Below are 24,093 nucleotides of genomic sequence, written 5' to 3' on the forward strand. Positions count from 1 at the left end.
CAGTTGCTTCTCATAAATGGCAGTAACGTTGTGTCAACAGCAGCTGGATCGGCTTTCACCATCATTGGATAGTTTTGTCCAAGGAAGAGCGAGTTTACTCCAAGAGCGAGTTTACTCCAAGAGTACTAATAAATAACTTTGATGTGTCCCGTCAACTCGCAGAGCGACGAGAAGCTTGCTTACCACGCCTTCTCCCTCGCCAACGCGTGCGCGGTGGCTCGCAGCACGAGGAGAAACTTTTGCTTACAAGCGGTGGACGTGCAGCAGTTCATTTGGTGTTAGATTGCCAGAAGTACTACTGTAGTACCATCATTATTGTTCGACTTCCGGAAGAGGAGAATAGCCAAGCGCAAGGTCACCTACTAACCTAGTACAGTACTACTATAGCCAAAGTTGGTCCACCTTTTTAGAGCATGGTTAATAAATATAGGCGGCTCTTGCAGCGGCACATCATTTAGAGCAAGTACTCTCTTCGTAGGAACAAAGGAAGTGAAACAAAAGTTGGTGTGGATGCTAGATTGCCAATTAAAAGATGATTACATAGGAAAAAAATCCTATAGCATTCTATCCTATGAATCAAACGACCAATGTAGGAAAATTATGAGGGGGGTCTCTCCAACAGTGTTCCTGGGCTCGCACCTAACATCACAGTGGTCGAACTTGGAGTCATTCATCTGGTACACGTGGCATCTCAGATCTGGACACAAGGTGACGCGACCTCTCACTTCCTCCGCCATTTGAAGCGGCGCGCCGGTGGAGGGCTAGCATACTCCAATATTAGGTTGGCTCTATGTGATGTGGCAACTTCATATACTAACCAGATGCTGGTTATACTACTACGGTACTCACACTCCAAGAAGTGACTCGAAAACCATTCATAAATTGAGTCTATGACATGCATTCGCAACTGAAATGTACCATTCATTAAATACAACAAGTCATCAACACACAACGACAACGAGGATACATGTTGGATTATAGATTATTTCCAACAAAACATTCTAGCAAATACTAATGTTTTCATCACACAACAAATAACAACCAATGAAATGAACTTCAACTCAACCAATCCTCGGTGTTGGAAACGCTTGCTTTGAACCATAGGTGCTCTGGGAAGGGTCAGCTATTGTCAATATCGAGAGCAACGTAGGACTGATCATCCAGGCTGAAGCGGCATATATCAAGACCAGGGTAGGGAACCACTGAAATGTCCGAGGTATAGATATAGTTGCTTCTCATAAATGGTAGTAACGTTGTGTCAACAGCAGCTGGATCGCCTTTCACCATCATTGGATAGTTTGGTCCAAGGAAGAGCGAGTTTGTTCCAAGACTATCAATACTGAACCAGCGAGAAGGTGTTTGCGCTAGCACACTAGTATCCGTCCTGAATACCATGCAACGGGTGTTGGAATAGGTCAGGAGAGGGCGACCATGGGAGACAACACCTGCTTCCTCAGTAGTAACAGTCTGAGTGCACTGTATACAAACAAGAAGAGGTGATCCATCAGAATTAGTTGCCAGGCGCCACTGAGTATATAAGTTCTGCTCCTCCTCATGCTCGTGATTATCACCATCGTCATCTCCCCCTTTCTTATAAATTTTTTCAAGTATAGGTGGTGGAATGTTCACAGGACCTTGGAAACAGAAGAAGAAGGTTAATTAGTAAAGGGAAACTTGCTAACCCGCATGCATGTGGATGAAACAATTATAATTACGGTGGAAGACAAACGTACTGAAACTATGAGGATCCCATGCAAAAATAGTGCCACGAGTGGTGGGAGCAAACACAAGATCCTCGTATTCAATTGCATCACAGTACACATCCGTGTATAGAAACTGATTTTTGAGCAATATCCATCCAGTCGAACCACGAAGGACGGCAACAAGCTTGTCGAAGATAGCAACAACTTGATAGTTCTTGTAATTCCAAGAGCGGTTGGGAACTCGACAAATTGCTATCTTCAGTAGACGTCAGTCACCATGATCGTATTTGAATGTACGTAGATCATCTGTGTGCTCAACCTCAGGGCACTCGGAGATTTTTGGAAGTGGAATCCGCTGACGAGTCTACACATTCACAAGTTCCCACTCACAATTGTACCCAATATAAACAACCCAATCTCCATTTGTGCCAGCCCAGGACTTACCCTTAAGCAATGGCATCTTGACATCACACGTATCATTATCAAGCGGCATCAACTTGCACAAGGCAAGGCCTCCGTCATCCGCGCCCATGCGAACAGGCTTATAGCGAAGAACATAAGGGAGATCAAACCCTCTTGGACCCTTGGGTTCCTTGTAATGATGTTATTAGTTGAGTCGAGAGTGGGCTTGAACGAACCTGCCATGCTAGCCGAGGTGATGACGTCGCACCGATCAATGAGTTCCCCCACCACGTCATCTTTCAGATCGGGGCAAGAATAATGGGGTCGTTTCCGGCTTGTTCCCTCCATGGAGAAGACGATCGAACAATGGCAGAAGGAAGGGTGAAGGCAAATGGAGGAGGGAGGAAGAGCGTGCGACAGCAGTTCCAAATCGAGAGGGAAAGGCGAAGAGTCAGTGGACGGTTGCCAGTTTGCCACGGTACACGAAGAGGCGCCCCGGCCTACACGTCCTTTCGGAAATTGTACAAAAGGACTCGCCGTCGTCTCACTGACATGTTGGAACGGGACCACATGTCAACGAAACATCGTGTGTAATTTCTCGTGCAAAATGCGATCTGGCCGCGTTGGCCCGAGGTGCCGCATTATTTCTCGACTTTATTTTTTTAATGGCGTGTCGTTCAGTTTTGAAGCACGACTAACTGGTACTGTTTGCAGAGAAAATATAAACTGCTCTACCACTACTCCACCTCTAGTACTAGTAGTATAAAAAAGATATATAGGCTGGAGCTTCAGAGCTTTCTTGTTAAGGGCTGCCCACTTGCTTCTCACACTATCACCCTCTCTCCAGATCTAAAAAAGATGGCCTCTCTCTCCCTCCTCACCGGTGGTCACAGATCCGCCGGGGAGGAAAAGGACGTGCAGTGTTGACGCACTCGTCGTCGGCGAGCGAGGTCATGCACTGACGACAAGGCCGTCCTCTCAGACCTAGTGCCCGCGCGGGATGGCCTCCGTCCCCAAGCTCGCTGTCGTAGTGCGTGTGGAGGACGATGACCATGAGCGAAGCCACTTCCCGCCGACCCTCGGGTATGCTACCTCTTTTCGAACCATACCCTTGTTCTATTGCCCCATCTGCCATGTCGCTGCATGTGGATCTTTTTCCACTCCACCATCTTCCCAATTTGCTATCCTCTGCTCTGCTGGTCACGCAGACGAAAACCTTAATTTGCACTATTAAAGGAAACCCTACTTCATGCAGACTAATCCATGTCTGGGTTGAATAAGGAAAGGAAGGGAGACTGTACTGTCCAAGAGAGTAGGGATCGAACCCCCATCTAGGTTGAGAAGGGGAAAATCAGTAGCTAAGGAACAAGTCTCGTGTCTCTTGGTTGAAGAAGGGTAGAAAGGCATGACAACACAATAGAGAATGACCAGGTCGATCGGTTCGTTGTCCTCACATAGGAAAAAGGTGGCTAAACATAACAAAAATGGGACGTAATCCACATATGCTGCCTGGATATTTGTTGCTCTGGGCAACCATACCTCCCTCACCACTCTATGCGTCCGTGGAGGTACATCGTACTGGTGCGCCCACTGTCCAAATGGGCCTCGCATGCTCTTAGTCTAACTTTTTTGCTGTTAGTATAATGCCAACAGTCAAGTCAAGCAATGCTACTGCTAAAGTGATGCCACATTTAACTAATGCTGCACTCAGTCTAATGCCACCGATAAATTTAAGCAATGCCATTTAATGTCACTGGATTATTTCATTGTTAGCTGTTGATTGTGGATGTATTAAAGATTTTTCAACTAAGGCATTCTAATGATGTTGCACAGCCAGTATACCAACGATGAAGCTTGTTACTACCTTTAGATTTTTGCATTGTTAATGCTTATAGATTACATACCTCACTTTCATGAGATAAGTTAATTTTTTTGTATAGTGTCACCAAAATGCCAAGGCGCTGATGTCATTTTATTTTGGTTAAACTACACAAAAAATTATGAAGACAAGAGGAAAGGTTAAGAGTGGGCACCTCCTCCTGCGGCTGTTCTCTTGATTCGTTCGATCAAGTTTTTATGTTTGATCGATTATCAAGATTGGGATAGCAATTTTTAAGGTCCCCCCGAGTTCGAAATGATATTTACCTTGGAGGTACATGGTTTGCAATTTTTTTATACTGTCATTAGTTAATAATGCTAGTTACCTTCAGACTTTTGCATTTGGTTTAATGCTCATGCACAGCTAGTATACCAATGCTGAAATGTGTTACCTTTACATTTTTATTGTTAATTCTTATAGAAATCTTCCAGTGCCAGAGTTTATTGAAATCTGTTCAGTAAAACCATTGTACTGTACCCTGTAATAAAATAACTACTCTACTGTTGCACTAGCCACTGGATTAGTGTATATTTGTATTATTGGAAATTTCGAATGGTGTTGCATTAGCGTATGGACATAAATAAAGGGTGGCAAGCTTTCCCAGATATGTGCTCAAGAAAACTACTACCTGTTTTTCTAAATACTAGTAGACGTTTGGGTACTTTAAACTAAACCACAAAAACCTCTTATATTAAGGAACAGAGGGTGTAGAGTTCACTCAAATTATCCCGGTAAAGCTAGTCACACCTTTGTTAAAATTAATGTTCATTATGTTATCGGAGGAGGTCTGTAAGTTTGTCTCTAATGCCTGTCGACTACATACCTGACATCATGATGTAATGTTAAGTCATTTCCTTTTGTACAGCGTCACTGAATTGTCAAGGCGGTGATGGCATTTTATTTTAGTTGAACTGCACAAAATATGCTTAAAAGAAGAGGAAAGGTCAGGAATCAATCATTCTTTCAGAAAGAACTATATATGCCTTTCTGACATCAGCCTCTGTTGCCTTATTTATTCCTTCAAAAAGGTGGTTAGAAACAGTCTTGCTACCTTTTCCCATTAAAAAATTGGAATGCTTATATTTGTGAGTCTATGCTTCAACTAGTGCCACTTTTATAGTAATCACTCTTTCAAGATCTATGCAAACAGGGATGCTCGAGTTTAGTGGAACTGCACAAAAAGTCCAACTGGTTCAACATTAGGAGCATGTTTTCTCCCAAACCTTTATATCCAATTGGTGGCACTATGAGTTGTTCATTAAGAAGGTACATGGTTTGCTACTATCTTGCTACTCTTTTTGTACTGTCATTAGATAGTAATACTAGTGGTTTGAATGTGAATTTATTAGCAGGGTGGACCTACATTGGAGGTGCAGGACATGATTCAATGACTGGATGCTCAATTTCGGTTGTATTGATTTCACCTCTTCCATCACTGCGAACATGGATATCCTTGGTCTGATGAAGAATAGGCGCTATATTTCTGCTCTGAACAAGCAAATCAATTCAGTATGAAATTGTCCAGGGCAAAACATGACTGTATCAAATTGTCCAGTGCAAAACATGACATATCTAAGCGGAAGAGACATGTTTAAACCAAAATTACAAGGTGGGTATATGTGTACTAGCTGCTTGATATTTGTGCAGACAGAGATGTCTGCCCGTTGCTATTTAGCAAACACACAAAGTGACCGCAATTTTGGTTGAACTGCACAAGAGAATAGTATAGTCACTGCATGAAGTGCCATTTGAAAAAAGACACAGAAAGATTGGATAGTCACTTCATGGACTGCAGAAAAGTAGTACTGTACTATTTATTGGCCAACACTAGGTGCTTCATTGGTTTGGTCTGATTATACAATGGGCATCATTTTGCCTAAGTTAAAGTTTGTATTCCGAAAATAGTCTCACCGTGTGATCAAGAGAAGACCAAATCATATTGCATTGGATGTTCCTCCATCATGTGTGGTTCATTCCCATGGTTCCAGCTGTTGGTGAAACCACTTACGTTTGCAAGAGGAATTGTAGACTTCACAAACAAATTTGTCATTCAGTCTGTACTGAATGTTGGCCAAGAGAAGCATCCATGTTAGTAGGAAGAACATATGTTTTTTCCAGATCTTTGCTATTGGAGCTACATATTTGTATATGATCTGTTAATCATTGAGATGCATTAACATGTTGATCTTATGTATGGGAATCGTACTAGTTGGTTTTGGTTGTGGCTGATCTTTACTTTTGGAGCTACATATTTGTATATGATCTGTGAATCATTGAGATGCATTAACAGTTCCTTATATCTGTTCGCTCAGTGTTTACAAGTTACCGATCGATCACTAGCTAGCCTACTAATGCGCTCCTGGCTGTTTTAGTTGCGACGCAAGATCCGAAGTGGCAGTTTTTTGAATAGAAATGCCTACCTCTGAAGAAACTGACAAGCTGCTCTGAAGAAAATGCCATGCGAATCTGAAGAAACTGCTAGCAAAAACGTTCGCAAATGCCTTATCTCCCAGCTAAAGTTCATCAATTAATGCCCTCGGCTGCGACTCGTTGCATGCTGCTCCGCGTACTAGCTGCGAGCGATTTTGAGTGTCCGCATGCAGCCGACCGTAATTAAGGCAGCTAACTGATGCGAAAAAGATGCCCTTTAATTGTTGCGGGCCTTTTAAATCCGTGGAATCATTATTGACAAGGAGGGAGATGATTCGAGTGCACTCGTTTGACCGTAAGGCCGGTGTGCGACCCAGCACGGACGGGACGGGACGGCACAGTCAGAATTTCAGTTTCTCTAGTTTTCCACGGCAAGCTGGCGTGCTAAGCCATGCCTGTTTCATTATGCATTGAATTCCGATGACCGTCGCGCTACCTTCCGCTTATAAGTACTATTTCTCGGCCTTCTATGGTGGCACCGTGACCCAACTCGCCCTATCCTCATAAGCCCCCACCGGCCCGACGTTGCTCCCCACTTATCCTCGCTCTCGCCACGTCCGCCATGCCCCCGCCCGTCCGTGATAGGCATGGCCGGAGGCGGTCACCGCCGGAACTAGTGTTCGGTTTTTCACCGGAAGGCAGACGGAGGGAGGAGGCATTCTATCGGTCTTTAGATGGCAATGCGGATATCGAGGACTTGTTGGAGCGCGACCGCCTGGCGGAGGAGCAGGAGTTGTTGGAGCACGACCGCTTGGCGGATGAGCAGCGTATCGCCGATTTGCGCCGCCAGCGGGACATGGAGCAGCAGCGCACCGACGCTCTGAGTCCCGAGCAGAGCGCTCGCACGTCGGCCGACTACGTGGAGGCCGGCGCCCGGCAAATAGTCCTGGAGGCTGTCGGGCACGCACGCGTTCGTGATGCCGATTTTTACTACCAGCTCGTCAAGTGGGTTTCCCGCTTAGAAGTCGAAGCTTCGGTGGACCACGCCGGCATGGAAAGGGCCAACGCGCGCGAGCAACGCACCCTATCGCACCTCTGGCAAGTCCGAGGCGAGGCGGAGGACGCCGGTGCCGGCGTTTAGCGTGTACCGCAGATGGCGGCCGGCATCGTCTAGTTAGCTAAGAGTAAGTTAGTACTTGTATGCTACTAGAGTATTAGTGGAGGTAGATAGTTAACTTGGCTATGATGGTTGTCAACGTGGAAGTTCAGTACTCTATATGTGGATCAGACCTGTTACTTTGCTCTGAATGTTGAACTTTCCGTTTGAACATATGGAATGGGCTGTTATTTTTTTAAATGGGTTGTATTTGTCCTCCACGGGTTTAGAGGTTGACTTGTGGGCCTACCAAGTTGACGCGTACACAACCATGAGATGATTGTACGTGCAGAGGATGACAGCAGGGACCCGCCAAGGTCATGGCAGTACACAAGCAAAGTGCCTCCTTATTTCAATCCAATAAAAAAATGGCTCCTCGTACTGGATTTCTGACATCTCGGTCCCATGCCATTGTCAACGTAGTCAATAAACGAGAGAGTTGCACAACGAGCGGCTGACATCAGGGACCCAGCAGTTCGCCCAGTTATTTTTGTTTTGGGTTAATTTGATAAATGCCACTCCAAATCTGGTGTTTCTAAGAAATGCCATTGCAATTTCCAAACTTTGAAAAATGCCATTTCATGCCATCCCCAGTGGCATTTTTCGAAGTCTGGAGTGGCGTTTTTCAAAGTTTGCAAATTGCAGTGGCGTTTTCCAAAGTTTGCAAAAATTGCGGTGGCATGTTTCAAAGTTTGGAAATTGCAGTGGCATTTTTATGAACCGCCATATTTGTTGTGGCATTTATCTAATTTGTTTTTGAGATGGAAGCAGGGTGTCAACTGGGCTGTGCGGGGCACTCTGGCATGTCTAGACAGCCTTCTCTTTTATGTTTACCACAGACCAGTCCAGTAGTTTTTTTCTTTCTGAAAATGGCAAGCCCAGTTTTTTTGTGATTTGCCAAGTAAGTCGCTTTGTCAGGCCTATTGGGCTGCAAATCTTTCAAGACGAGGAGAGCTTCATTCGGCTGGACGAGAAAATGGCCTATCAGTAATGAGAAATGGGCTGTACATTCTTAAAACACCTCAAACTGGCAATTACTTTCAAATTTCTTTTTTTCATTTCAAGATTTTAAATTGCATTAATTTTTATGCGTGGACAATTTGTTGGATTTTATATTGATATACATTTATTTTTAAAATCAGTTTGAATGTGACTCTAAATTTCGGGATTAAAAACAGTTCGGATCGCACCGAAATATGCAACATTTCGTATAATTTTTTAACGGTGGCCACAATATGGGCTGTAATGCTAACAAAAAGAATATGGGCTCCAAAAAAAACCTTCAGAATTAGCAAATGGCCTGTAAATTATTAGAAATAATGGCAGATGGGTTGTATGCTGTTTTCCACAGATTTGAGGCTTTCCTAAAAAAAGGTTGACGCACAAGCAGTGACTGTTGGATGTCCATCCAACGGCCGTCGTGCTTCTTGAATCTCTGCTCTTCCTGCTCCAGCCGCTCAAACAAGCGCCGGCGGGACTGCCTGCTCCCTCCTCCCCGCGGCCGGCTGTGCTGCCGCGCAGGTTCCACCGCCCCACCGTACTCCCATCGCTGGCCTAGCCATCCCTCTACTCACCCACACCTGTTGTTATTCTCCGGCGACGGCAGACGAACCAGTAAACCCTCGTATAGTCGTACTCCCGTCCGCGTGGGAAACAACTACTGAGTCTTCCCTACCTCCGTGTCGTTCCCTTCCTAGGCCTCGCAGTCGTCCACCGCCCCGGTGCTCCCGGTGCGGCCTGGTCAACATGGTCAACGACCGACATGCATCTAAAGTGGACTGTACGTGGAGAGGCTGACAGCTGGGTCCATGGCCGCACGCAAGGAAATGCCTCCATATTATGCGCAAAATAATGATTCCTCCACCTGACATCTGGGACCCACCGAATGGGCCTCTGTATTTCGCGAAAAAAACGTTACCGCCGCTGACAGCTCGGACCCACCAGCTATATATTCGTACGCAAGGAAGTGCGTCCTTATTACGCACAAAAAAATGAATACTCCGCCTGCTAGCTGGGACCCAGTATAGTGGCAGGCTGACTTGTGGGCCTACTAAGTTGATGGGGACGGAGGGCTTTGTCAACTTAGTCAATATGCACGATTCTAGCTCCAGTGACCGTATGATATCCATCCAACGGCCGTAGTGCTTCTTCAACCTCTGGTCTTGTTGCTCCAGCCGCCCAAAGCAGCGCCGGTCCTGCCGCATGCTCCTGCCTCCCGTGGCTGGCTGTGCTGCCGCGGAGAACTCACCGCCCCTACTATTCCCACCGCTGGCCAGGCCCTGCGGCGACGGCAGCCTCACACCGCAGCCGAACCAGTGATCCCTCATACTCCTCTCCGCGTGGGCTTCCACTGCCGCGTCTTCCCCGGCTCCGCGTCATCCCCTTCCTAGGCCTCGCCATCGTCCATCGCCCGGGTGCTCTCGGCATGGCGTGGTCAACATGGTCAAGGAACGGCTTCCATCGGACGTGGACTGTACATGGAGAGGCTGACAGCTGGGTCCACAGCCGCAGCAAGGAAGTGCCTCCTTATTACGCGGAAAATAATTATTCCTCCACCTAACAGCGGGGACCCACCGGACGGGCCACCGTATTTGGCGAAAAAAACATTTCCCCCTGACTGTGGGGACCCACCAGCTACATCTTCGCACGCAAGGAAGTGCGTCCGGGCAAAAAAATGATTCGCCCCCTGACTCCTGGGACCCACCAGCTACATCTTCGCAGGCAAGGAAGTGCCTGACAGTCGGGACCCACCTGGTCGAAGCGTACGTAGCATTGTCATTCTGGTCGCAAACATGTACGTACATACTGGTCGATGTAGAGGCGCGCACGTGTCGTAGTAGAGGCGCGCACGTAGCATATACACGTACGTACAACGGCCAGTGTGCAAGAAAGAAAATACGGCCACGTACGTACATACGGGCAGGGTCTCGAACGCCTACTCGCGCATATGTACGGCCAGGGCTCGTGTACATGGCTGGGTCGGAACGGAGAAACAGCGTCGTCGTCGTGTTCATGGGGAGCCAACCGGCTGGGTCGGAACGGAATGCGTTGTCGTGTTCATCGGGAGGGCTTGGACAGAACAGCCGATGGAAACGAGGCCTGGCGTACCGCAGAACGGAGGAAACGGCCTTGTGTTCGACCGGCCACGTTTGAAACGGGATCCTGTTCATCGGGAGGGGTCTGGCGTACCGCAAAATGGAGGAAACAGACTTGTGTTGGAGCGCTACGGTCGAAACGGGGGTCCTGTTCATCGCGAGGGGTGTGGCATCTGTTCATCTCCACCGTCGACCCCCTCCCGCCTCCACGGGCTACTGTTCATCCACCGTCGACCTCCTCCAGCCTCCACCTGCGACTGTTCATCCACGGGCTCTTGTTCATCCAGCCTCCACCACGCGCTACTCCACCGGCTACTGTTCAACCAGCCCTCTCTACGGGCTCCTGTTCAACCACCCCTCCATGGGCTACTGTTCATCCAGCCCTCTCTACGGGCTCCTGTTCAACCACCCCTCCATGGGCTACTTTTCATCCAGCCCTCCATCGTCTACTGTTCATTCTGCCCTCCATGGGGTGGTCCTGTTCATCCTGCCCTCCACGGGGTCCTGTTCATCCAGCCCCAACCGGCTCGATCTATCGGGGTCCTGTTCATCCAGAGGCAACACCACGGGGTCCTGTTCATCCACCCCCATCGGGAACTGTTCATCCAAACCCCCCAGCAACGCTCACTGTTCATCCAGAGGCAGCATCGATCGGCTTCAGTTAGCAGCAGTAGCGAAGGAATCGCTCGATCGGGTTCAGTTAACAGCCATCGATCGATCGCTCGGGTTCAGTAACGCGTAGCCTGCAGTGCAATCACTCGGGTTCAGTTAGAGCCCAACGCCTCGCTCGGGTTTAGTTAGAGCCAACGCCTCGCACACACGCGCGTACGTGTACGAGAGAAACGTGTATCGCTCGGCCCCCGACCTCCCACCATAACCGGGAACTCCCCGAAATTTTCCTCGCCCTCGCTTCTACCATGGTTTTTTCCATCATGGACGGCCCAAAGAATGTCATGCAGCTGCGTCTCCGGCCCGCCCAGGACGAAAAGCCCATTTTCTGTCATGATTATTTGTCATAGAAGTAGGATCCCACCACATCTATGATGATACCGGGTTTTGTCACAATTATCATCATAGAAGTGTCATATGTATGACAGAAAAAAATTTCATTCGGCCCAAAATGTCACGGATGTGTCTTTTTTTTGTAGTGGGAGTGGCCCTTAGAATGGTTCTATATTGAGGACGTCGCTCTCCCCGACCCAGTCCGAATGGGTCTTCCCAAATTTTCCAGTGCTCCATTGAAGAAATGCCACAGCTAGCGCCCTCGGAGCCTCAAGGAGGAGGATAGTGCGGAAGTCCAACAATTAATGGGCAAGATAGGGACACTCGCCCAGTCCGGATTATCAATAATCGAGGTGATGGCCACTTCCATAGCGCGAGGTGTTCAGCCGCTCCAATTCAGGGGGGCTTCCCATGTGGCACTATAATGGGGAAGATGACGCCTCCTGCTGTGGACGAAAGGGTTTGGATTCGCTCACCGCCCTGGCCGCAATATTGGCCGACCTGTATAAAGGGGAAAAAGAGGAGTTCACTCGTCTTACGCGCCGAGAGGTATTTTCAATGAACAATCCTCCTAGCTGGGTGAGTTTTACTCCCACCACGTTACTCAATCCTTTCCTTGAGCCACTTTTAATTGACATTAACCCGTCCATTTGTAACAGGAATGGCGGAAGGTTACCGCGGGGATCTATAGCCCCGCCCCACAGCCGGAGGACCATAACCGGGACCTTGACCCCGGATTCAAAGAGGATCCGGACATATTTGTAGAGCTTGAGGAGGGAGTATTCTACCAGGCGAGCTACGATGGCATAGAAGTGGCCATCATGGCCGACTATCCCGGCCTCCTTCCTACCTCACATGTAAGTAATCAGGAGATATCTCCTCCAAAAGAGCTTCCTCATTATGCCTCACCCACCGCACTGTCTTGTGCTCCAAAGGGGAGGCGCTCGGCGCGCCATGCTGCACCAAAGGCGTCTCATAAGAGAGCGGCGCCCATGCCAGGTAAGTCTTCGAAGAGGAAGGCAAATGACAACACGCCGAGCCTTCATCAAAGAGGTATGACTTTTTTAAATGTGCCCTCTAGCAGTCACATCGAACTATGACCTTGCCTGTTGTGTCTTATCAGGAAGAGCGTTCGCCAAACTATGTCCGGGGATCCTGCCGGTCGCGCCTCCACCAGTCAGGTTCCAGAGCCTGCCTTAAGGACGGAGGCTAACACGGGAGTGACGCCGTATTGTCCTTCCGCAGAGGATTCGGATGACGTGTCCATCACGAACTCTAAAGTTGAGAGTGCCATGAATCATCGGCGCCGGAGGGCCGCTCTCCGTGACCCTGGCTTTACAAAAGAGGCATTCAATGCCTTCAGCTCGGCCGATGCATACATCCGACCTGCTCGGGATGGGCTTGCCAGATCCACGGACTAGCATCTAAAAGATATGCTGGTAAGTACACATTGTACGGATTTGGTAATCATATACTAGTAGCCCCCGAGACTTGAAGCAGTTGATACAACTGATTTAAGGATCACTGTATAATCAGGCACTCACGGAGAAGAATAGCCTGTTGTCTCAAGAGCTAGAAAAGTGTCAGACCCGGCTAGCTGCGGTTATCGCCAAACTGGAGAAATCCAAGAAGGCAACTCCTGGTAATATTCTCTTCCATCCAAAAAAATGTAATCATATACCAGTAATGTTAATACTGTTGCGTTTCCGATGACAGGATTAGTAGATCAACTGAAAGGGGAACTGAAAGTCGCGTAAGCGGGCGAACAAGAGACCAAAAGGCAACTGGCCGCAGGCGAATGTGTGCTGACTGGCCGCCCCGAAAAGAACAAGCTACAGGATTCCAATACCTTGCTGGGCGAAGAACTAAAAGATGTGCGAGCCCAGCTAGCTGACGCCGTCAAGGAGAATAGGAGCCTACGAGGCGGCATATTCAGTATGTTTTTGAACTTACCTTTGTGTAATTCAGTGAAGAAATGATCTAACTGATTTATGTCTGCAGGTATGTTGACTGGCCGCCCCGAAGAGGAAATGTTTGGCTCTCAAGGCGATCTGATGCAACAGCTGTCCCAGCTACACGAGCGAGCTCGGCAAGCAATGCGGAGCGTTGCCAAAGCCTTGTGGCCATCCGCCTCTCCTCCAGGAAGTATGGAGGAGCTTGTGAAGCTATTCCAAGGAGCTCAGCGGCGCATCCGATTCGTCTCCCTGTCACTTTCGGCAAGCGCGACAACTACCTCACTGAGCTCATCGCCTTCGACATTGCCCACATTCGCCTCCCGTACAACGCCATCCTTGAGTATCTGGCCCTCGCCAAGTTCATGGCAGTGACTCACCACTGCTACAATGTTCTCAAGATGGCAGGAACCGGCGGCATCATCACGGTCGCCTTTGACGAGAAGGATGTGGTGTGCTCCCTCGAGCGCGCCTACCAGGCCGCAATGGTGAGAACTCAGATGACGAGGGTGCCATCCGTCCTCCTAAGGCCATCCCCAAGAAGAAGAAGCAGGTCCTCCTCAGGTGCCCTCAGGAGGCTGGGTGATTTAGGGTGGAACCCTAGATGCCCGATCTTTCACGATAGGAGCGGATCCCGCGATGAACACGAAGAACACGAGGAGAAAACACGAGGGGAAACATGAGAGAATCACTCAAACCAAGAATATTTGGTTACACATGTGCGAGGTCCTCAAAACACAAAGATATACACGATCTGAATCCAACAAAGGACGATACAAGAGGTAACTAGTTCATCTCCATAAGGAGGCCTTGAGGGCGTGTATTCATGTGAGGGGTCTTGAATCCGCTTGGGGGATCTTCTCCAAAGAGGTCATGAACTCCAATGGAAAAGTAACCAAGTGGATGAGCAAAGCCCTATCTCTAAAATGAGCTATCACATTGCTAACCCTAGAAAGAGGGAGGAGGAGTATATATAGTCTAGGTGGGCAAAGGGGTACATGGTCCTCGGCCCTTTACTGTGCGCAGACAGACGGGGCCGGACGTCCGGGCATCGGGCCGGATGTCCGGGCCTTCCTGAGGGGCCGGATGTATGGGCTGGGGGGCTAGATGGCGGGGTTGGCCTCGGTGCTCTCTGGATAGGGGGCACCAGATTTCCGGGCTTGGCCGAATGTCCAGGCTGAGGCCGGATGTCCGGGGCCTTTAGGTACTTGGCGGTTGGGCGGCTGCTGTGGTAGGGGCTCCAGGGGCCCGATGTCTCGGGCTTGGAGCTGGATGTCCAGGTCCTGGAGACCTCTACGGACCTTCCGTCATTTCTCTTCATCCGTGAACTTCGGGACTTGTCTGTCTTCATGTCCATCTTCGGGAGGGCATTCTTGGTACCTGATCATGCACAACATTCCGGACTTAGGTAGTAGCCATGTCTCGAGTGGATCATATGTAATATCACTAAGGAAAGAAGTCACATCGGTCTCGACAGCTCTAGTTTGTGCTCGTGTCATAGGTTCACTTGGAACTTCGTGAGACAGTGATAGGTCCATGGGGATGATGATAGGATGCTCCGCATCATCTCCCCTCCCTTGGGAAAGATCCGACCTCAGATCGAAATCTTCATCACCATGGTAGGGAAAGAGATCTTTGACGTTGAAGATGTCACTCACGGCGTACTTGTCACGTGGGATGTCGATCTTGTAGGCGTTGTTGTTGTAGCATTCAGGCACCTTGAAAGGTCCATCGGCTCGTGGTAGAAGTTTGGACTTGCGTTCGTTGGGGAAGCGGTCATTGCGAAGGTGTAGCCACACAAGATCTCCAATGTTGAATACAATGGGTTGCTTGTTGATGTTGAGCTTGGTCGCGAGTCGTTGTACTTGGCGCTCGATGGTGCGCCTTGTATCTTCATGCATCTTCTTGAGGTAGTTCACTCGGGCAGTCACGTCCATGTTGGTGCGCTCTTGTAGTGGTAGAGGAAGAATGTCCAATGGGGACAATGGGTTGAAACCGTAGACGACCTCGAAGGGGGACTTGCCGGTAGTCGAATGTCTTGCGCGGTTGTAGGCATACTCGGTGATGGGTAGGAACTCCTCCCACCCCTTTGTGTTGTTCTTCATCAACACGCGTAGTAGAGTGGAGAGCGTGCGGTTCGTCACCTCCGTTTGGCCATCGGTTAGAGGATGCTATGCCGAAGAGAACAGTAGCTTGATTCCGATCTTGGCGCATAAGGTCTTCCGAAAGTAACTGAAGAACTTGACGTCATGGTCTAAGACAATCGTCTTGGGTACTCCATGGAGACGCAATATTTCCCTACCAAAAAGATTTGCAACATGTGAAACATCATATATCTTGTTGCGTGGTATGAAATGTACCATTTTAGAGAATCCGTCCACAACAACAAACACTGAATCCTTTCCATTTCTAGTCCTTGGTAAACCAAGTACAAAATCCATGCTCATATCTTCCCATGTGTCATATGGAATTGGAAGGGGTGTAAAAGACCATGAGATTGAGCTTTAGACTTAGCTTTGCGACATGTCGAACATCGGTTGGTGAAGCGTGATACGTCGCGGAACGTCTTGGGCCAAAAATAGTTCTTAGAGAGCGTAGCAAATGTCTTGTCACATCCAAAGTGTCCCACTAGTCCTCCTCCGTGAGATTCTTGCAAAAGTATCAAAGGAAGAGAGGACTCGGGGATGCATAGTTTGTTAGCTCTCATAAGATAATCATCTTTGATGTATTAATATTCCCATGATGTATGCATCAAACATTTGGCATATGGAATAGAAAAGGTAGGATCATGCGCATACACATCTTTTATGTTCTCAAAACTAATGACATTCAATTCAAGTTTGTTGACAAGCATGCATATGCGGGAAAGAGCATTCGCCACAACATTTTCCTTACCTTTCATGTATTTGATGACATAAGGAAATGACTCAATAAACTCACTCCACTTAGCATGATGCTTGTTCAACTTAGTTTGACCCTTAAGGTATTTAAGCGTTTCATGGTCGGTATGAATGACAAATTCATGAGGGCAAAGATAATGTTCCCACTCACGCAAAACACGCACAAAAGCATATAGCTCTTTGTCATAGATGGGGTAATTGAGTTGCGCTCCAGAATGTTTTTCACTAAAGTAAGCTATGGGGCGCTTCTTTTGCGTTAACACACCTCCTATGCCATTACCGCTAGCATCGCAATGAATTTCAAAGGGTTTGTCAAAGTTGGGTAATGCAAGCACGGGAGCATGAGTAAGCAAATTCTTAAGCTCATTAAATGCGGTGTCTTGAGATGGTCTCCAAACAAAGGGTGCATTTTTCTTACTCAAAGCTTGTAAAGGAGATGCAATGGTGCCAAAATCCTAAACAAATCTACGGTAGAAACAAGCTAAACCAAGGAGCTACACACTTGCTGCAAGTTAGTTGGTTGGGGCCAAGTTTTAATAACATTGATCTTAGATTCATCAACATGAACACCCTTAGAAGACACAACAAAACCCGAGAAAGCAAGCTTATCAATAGCGAAAAGACATTTATCCATATTAGCATAAAGGCGCTATTTCCTAAGGGTTTGCAACACGGTTCTAAGATGGGTGACATGATCTTTGAGAGATTTGCTAAAGACAAGAATGTTGTCAAAATAGACCACAACAAATACGCCAATATAGGGTCGAAGAACAAAATGCATGACTCACATGAAAGTACCGGGTGCTTCGGATAAACCCATTAGCATACCAAGCCATTCATATAAGCCAAATTTGGTCTGAAATGCCGTTTTCCATTCATCACCTTCTTGGATGCGTATTTGATAGTAGCCACTTTTAAGATCAATTTTAGAGAAAATGGTGGCTCCGCTAAGCTCATCTAGCATATCATCTAGGCGTGGAATGGGGTAATGATAACGCACAGTAATAGCATTGATAGGATGACAATTGGAACACATGCAATATGTATCATCTTTCTTAGGAACAAGGATTACCGGTACGGCACAAGGCCTCAAGCTTTCTTGTACATGGCCGTTGTCCATGAGTTGTTGATGTAGGGTAGAACCCTAGACGCCCGATCTTTCACGAATGGAGCGGATCCTGCGAAGAACACGAAGAAAACGAGGGGAAACACGAGAGGAAACACAAGAGAATCACTCAAACCGACAAGATACGGTCATACATGTGCTAGATCCTCGAAACATAAGAGATACATGATCCGGATCCAACAAAGGACGATATATAGGGTAAACGGTTCTTCTTGGTGAGGAGGTCTTGAGGTCTTCCCGTTAGGGGTCTTGAATCCAAGGTGGATCTTCTCCAAAGAGGCGACGGTCTCTCTCAGTGGAGTATATCTTGATGGATGAGCGAGGCTCTATCTCACATATGAGCTATCAGAACGCTAACCCTAAAACATAGGTAGGAGAAGAGTATATATAGTCTCGGGGCAAAAGGGTACACGGGCCTCGGCCCAAGTCACTACGCGCAGGCAGGGCCGAAAGTTTTGGGCGAGGCCGGAAGTTCCGGGCGCCGGAGGTTCCGGGCCAGGTTCCGGGGAGGGTCCGGCCTAACCAGAGAGTTGGCACGGGAGGAGCTGGGCTGGCGTCCGGGGGCCAGAAGGTCCGGGTGGGCCGGAGGTTCCAGGGGCCGGAAGGTCCGGGCCGGTTTCCGGGCTGGTTCCGGGCTAACCAGAGAGTTGGCACGCATGGGCTGGTCGGGGTCGTCGGAGGCCAGAAGGTCCGGCTCGGCCGGAGGTTCCGGGAGCCGAAAGTTCCGGGCTCTGGCCGGAAGTTCCGGACTGTCCAGAGAGTTGACGCCCGTCTCTTCTTCTTCAGCTCTCGGCTCCGTGGCTTGTGCATTGTACCTAATCATAGATAACGTCTCGGACTTAGGCAGTAGCCATGTCTCACTCGTATCAGAGGAAAACTCAAGTAGGAGTGATTTCACCTCGGATTGAATAGCACATGCTCTTGCTCTTGTCATGGGTCCAAGTGGTGTCGTGGGAGATGTAGATACGTCCATGGGGATGATCATGGGATGCTCGACATCATCTCCCCCCTCCTTGGGAAAGATCCGACCTCGGATCGAAATCTTCGTCACCATGGTACGGCAAGAGATCCTTGACGTTGAAGACGTCGCTCACGTTGTACTTGTCGCGCGGGAGGTCGATCTTGTAAGCATTGTTGTTGTAGTGTGCTAGCTCCTTGAAGGGTCCATCGGCTCGTGGTAGAAGTTTGGACTTGCGTTCGTTGGGGAAGCGTTCCTTGCGAAGGTGTAGCCACACAAGATCTCCAATGTTGAATATCATGGGTTGTTGGTTGACGTTGAGCTTGGTCGCGAGTCATTGTACTTGGCGCTCGATTGTGTGCCTTGTATCTTCATGCATCTTCTTGAGATAGTTCACTTGGGCACTCGCGTCCATGTTGATGCGCTCTTGTAGTGGTAGAGGAAGAATGTCCAATGGGGACAATGGGTTGAAACCGTAGACGACCTCGAAGGGGGACTTGCCGGTAGTCGAATGTCTTGCGCGGTTGTAGGCGTACTCGGCGATGGGTAGACACTCCTCCCTCTTCTTGATGTTCTTCTTGATCAACACGCGAAGTATAGTGGATAGTGTTCGGTTCGTCACTTCCGTTTGGCCGTCGGTTTGTGGATGGTATGCCGTTGAGAATAGTAGCTTTATTCCGAGCTTGGCGCATATGGTATTCCAAAAGTAACTCAAGAACTTGACGTTGCGGTCCGAAACAATCGTCTTTGGCACTCCATGTAGGTGCAAGATTTATCTACAAAAAAGATTTGCATCATGTGGCATCGTCTATCTTGTTGCATGGTATGAAATGTGCCATTTTAGAGAATCCGTCCACAACAACAAACACGGAATCCTTTCCATTTCTAGTCCTAGGTAAACCAAGTACAAAATCCATGCTAATATCTTCCCATGGGTGACATGGAATTGGAAGGGGTGTATAAAGAACATGAGATTGAGCTTTGGACTTAGCTTTGCGACCTGTCGAACAACGGTTGGTTAAGTGTGATACGTCGCGGAACATCTTGGGCCAAAAATAGTTCTTAGAGAGCGTAGCAAATGTCTTGTCACGTCCAAAGTGTCCCACTAGTCCTCTGCCATGAGATTCTTGCAAAAGTAACAAACGAAGAGAAGACTCGATGATGCAAAGTTTGTTATCTCTCATATGATAATCATCTTTGATGTAATAGCGTTCCCAAGATGTATGCGTCAAACACTTGGCATAAGGAATTGCAAAAGTAGGATCATGCGCATACAAGTCTTTTATGTGCTCAAAGCCAATGACATTCAATTCAAATTGGGTAACAAGCATGCCTATGCGGGAAAGAGCATCCGCCATCCGCCACAACATTCTCCTTACCTTTGATGTACTTGATGACATAAGGAAATGACTCGATGAATTCACTCCACTTAGCATGACGTTTGTTCAACTTAGTTTGACCCTTAAAATACTTAAGTGTTTCATGATCGGTGTGAAGAATGAACTCATGAGGGCAGAGAAAATGCTCCCAAACATGCAAGACTCTTACTAAAGCATATAGATCTTTGTCATAGATGGGATAATTGATTTGCGCTCCGAAAAGTTTTTCACTAAAGTACGCTATGGGGCGCTTCTCTTGCGTTAACACACCTCCTATGGCAAAACTGCTAGCATCACAATGTATCTCAAAAGGTTTATCAAAGTTGGGTAAAGCAAGCAAAGGAGCATGTGTAAGCAAATTCTTCAGCTCGTTGAATGCGGCATCTTGAGATGGTCCCCAAACAAAGGGTGCATTCTTCTTGCTCAAAGCATGTAAAGGTAAAGCAATTGTGCTAAAATCCTTCACAAATCTATAGTAGAAACCGGCTAAACCAAGAAAACTATGCACTTGTTGCAAGTTGGTTGGTTGGGGCCAAGTTTTAACATCATTGATCTTAGATTCATCTACATGAACACCCTTAGAAGACACAACGAAACCCAAGAAAACAAGCTTACCAACACCAAAAAGGCATTTGTCCATATTAGCATAAAGGCGCTCTTTCCTAAGTGTTTGCAACACAGTTGTAAGATGGGTGACATGATCTTTAAGAGATTTGCTAAAAACAAGGATATCGTCAAAATGGACCACAACAAATACACCAATATAGGGTCGAAGAACAAAATGCATGAGGCGCATGAAAGTGCCGGGTGCTTCGGATAAACCCATTGGCATAACAAGCCATTCATATAAGCCAAATTTGCTCTTAAATGCGGTTTTCCATTCATCACCTTCTTTGATGCATATTTGATAGTAGCCACATTTAAGACCAATTTTAGAGAAAATTGCGGCTCCGCTAAGCTCATCTAGCATATCATCTAGGCATGGAATGGGGTAACGATAACGCACTGTAATAGCATTGATAGGACGGCAATCGGAACACATGCGATATGTACCATCTTTCTTGGGAACAAGGATTACCGGGACTGCAAAAGGGCTCAAGCTTTCGCATACATGGCCATTGTCGATGAGTTGTTGTACTTGTCATTGGATCTCCTTGGTTTCCTCGGGATTGACACGGTAGGGAGCCTTGTTAGGAAGGGGTGCTCCAGGGATGACGTCGATGCGGTGTTCGATGCCTCATAGTGGAGGTAGACCCAGAGGTAGCTCATCGGGGAAAACATCTTGGAATTCCTGCAATAGAGAAGATAAAGACACTTCTCTCATCTCACTTTTGGTGGCAAATAGGACTAAGTTCTTCTTGTAGCTCATCCTGGGGTCACTCAATTTGGGCTTGTGGCACTCACTCTCCTTTTGGTGGTTTGCTCGCTCACTATTCTCCCCACGATGGGTGCCTTGCTTGTCGGCGATCACTTGGCTTGGAGACATAGGTCGTAGCACATATTCCTTTCCCTTCATCTTGAAGCTATAGTAATTCGTTCTCCCGTTGTGGATGACACGTCGATCAAATTTCCATGGCCTTCCAAGGAGGAGGTGGCAAACGGACATTGGAACGACATCACACTCCAAAGTGTCTTCGTAAGCTCCGATCGTGAAGGAAACTTGTACCCTATGCTCGACTTGTATAGTGCCAGAGTCGCTTAGCCATTGAACCTTCTAGGGATGTGGGTGCTTCATCTTGACCAATTGGAGCTTGGAGCATAGTTCTTCACCTGCCAAGTTATGACAACTCCCTCCATCGGTGATGACCTTGACGGACCTTCAATTGATGTCGGCCTTGGTATGGAAGATATGGCATCTTTGGTCTTCGTCTTGTTGATGTTGAAGAGTCAAGACCTTGGAGACAACAAGAGCGGGGCTTGAATCTTCGTCAGAAAAGACTTGATCATCTTCATCTTTGTTCACTTGCCGGTGCATGGCCACTTGCTCAAGGGCTTCCATTTCTCCTTCACTCATGGAGTCATATGTACCATCGTCGTTAAAGATCATGGTGCGTTGTTTGTACATTCGAAGGACTTGTGGCCTCAGCCGCCGCATGTGGAGCATTTGAAGGAACTTGTCTTGATGGTCTCATCGGTTGGGGTAGATGATGAAGCTCTTGGCTTGAAGTTTCTTGTAGTAGGAGGACGACGTGAGGTTGTCAAAGTTTTCTTGTAACTTGACTTGTCGACGTTTCTTGGGGTAGCTTTGGTGGAGGTAGGAGTTGTTGAAGCTTGAGAGTTGGAGAAGCCATTGGACTTGGATGAGAATTTGGCGTACTTGAAGTCATCTTGCACTTGACGTTCCGCCTTGGTAGCTTGATGCACTAGCTCGACGAGGTTTGAGTAAGGTTGGAAGTCGGCTATCTTCTTGATAGGATGATTGAGTCCATTCAAGAAACGTGCCATAGTTGGCTCATCATCTTCCGTGACATTCGCTCTTATCATGGCAATCTCCATTTCCTTGTACTACTCTTCAACGGTCTTTATTCCTCGTTTGAGGAGTTGCAGTTTCTTGAAGAGGTTGCGGTTGTAGTAGGTTGGCACGAAGCTTGCTCTGATGACATCCTTCATTTGATCCCAAGTGGTAATCGGTGGTTCACCTCTTGCTTCTCGGCGCTCGATGACTTGTTCCCACCATATGAGGACATAGTCATGGAACTCAAGGGATGCCATCGCGATCTTCTTCTCTTCCTCATAGTTGTGCAAGCGGAAGATTTTGTCAACCTTCAATGCCCATGAAAGGTACTCTTCGGGATCATTGCTTCCGGTGAACATGGGCATGGTGAACTTGAGCTTGCCGTAGCGTTGTTCTTCATTGTGTTGGGGTCGAGGGTGATGACGACCTTGACGAGGAGGAATGTCAACCTCATGTTGCTCTTGGCATGGAAGATTTCCATTATCTTGTTGTTCTAGGTGAACTTGAGGTCCTTGTCGAGCTTGTAGATGAGCTTGAGGAGCTTGACAGTGCACTCGTGATTGATAAATCCTCTCTTGAACTTCATCGCGAAGTGCTTCTTGTTGCTCATGAGCTCGGCGGTTGCGCGTGGCTACGGCTCGACTTGAATCTTGGAGGGCATGTTGTGCCTCAAGTGCTTGAGCTTGACGTAGTTGTTGTTCTTGATGTTGTGCCTCGGCGTCTTGTGCATCATGGTGTTGTCGCGCTCGCTCCTCTTCTTCTCGTTGGCGTTGGCGTTGCCATTCTTGTGCTTGCGTGAATGTAGCTTGGTTTTGACGATGTCGATGCTCTTGCGTGCGAAGTTGCTCTTGAGAGTCGTTGTCGTGCAGAGGTGATGAGGACATCAATACCATTGTTACACCCACAGCCCCTGCTGCTATACATACTGGACCAATTACTAGAGTTCGCACACGCCAATTAAATTATCAGGTACTTTCATTTCTTGGTAATGATTCTAATGTTCATGAGAATATGATGCTGCCTAAGTTGGATACATTTGTTTTGCTTACAAATGAAGGGCCTGGCATGGATAAGAGGGATGAACACTGGAGCAAGACCAAGCACGGAGATGATGGCATGCGCAAGGGGAACAAGAACGGAGTTACAAGTGATGATTTCAGGACTTTGAAGCCACCATAAGGAGTGCAAGAAGCCTTGGACGAAATATACGAGATGCCACTTCATAAATTTCGTCCAGAGGCTATTCTAGGTGCTGCGGCACCTTATTATTGGGCCAGGCCCATGTAATTTTGAAATACTTAAGTATAAGCTATTTTTAGAGTACGTATGTGTGGGGAAACAAGAGTTAAGGTTGGTTTCGGACCCCTCCTCCAAGGGCCATGAAATTCCCCCCTCTTCCCCATATATACAGCCCTGAGGGCGTCATTCAGACTTTGGGTTTTGTTTAGATTAAAAGTTCGCCATAGCTGCAACTTCGCGTACTTCGTTTGTGTTCAAGGACCAGACCAAGACGTCGTAGAACCCCACCTTCATTAATAAAGCTTTCCTCTTACATTCGCAATATCCTGATTGCAATCTCAGTTTCTTGCTTGTTCTTCGTTTGCTCGTAGGAAATAGACCCTCGTGGTCAGGTTGATCTTGCTCCGGCGTGGTCAATAACCCCTCGGAAGTTGGTTTAGCGATTGCTAAGGCGCGACGTCTTCGCACGTTCGTAGT

The sequence above is a fragment of the Aegilops tauschii genome, chromosome 3, assembly GCF_002575655.3.
Source record: "Aegilops tauschii subsp. strangulata cultivar AL8/78 chromosome 3, Aet v6.0, whole genome shotgun sequence".
Lineage (NCBI taxonomy): Eukaryota > Viridiplantae > Streptophyta > Magnoliopsida > Poales > Poaceae > Aegilops > Aegilops tauschii.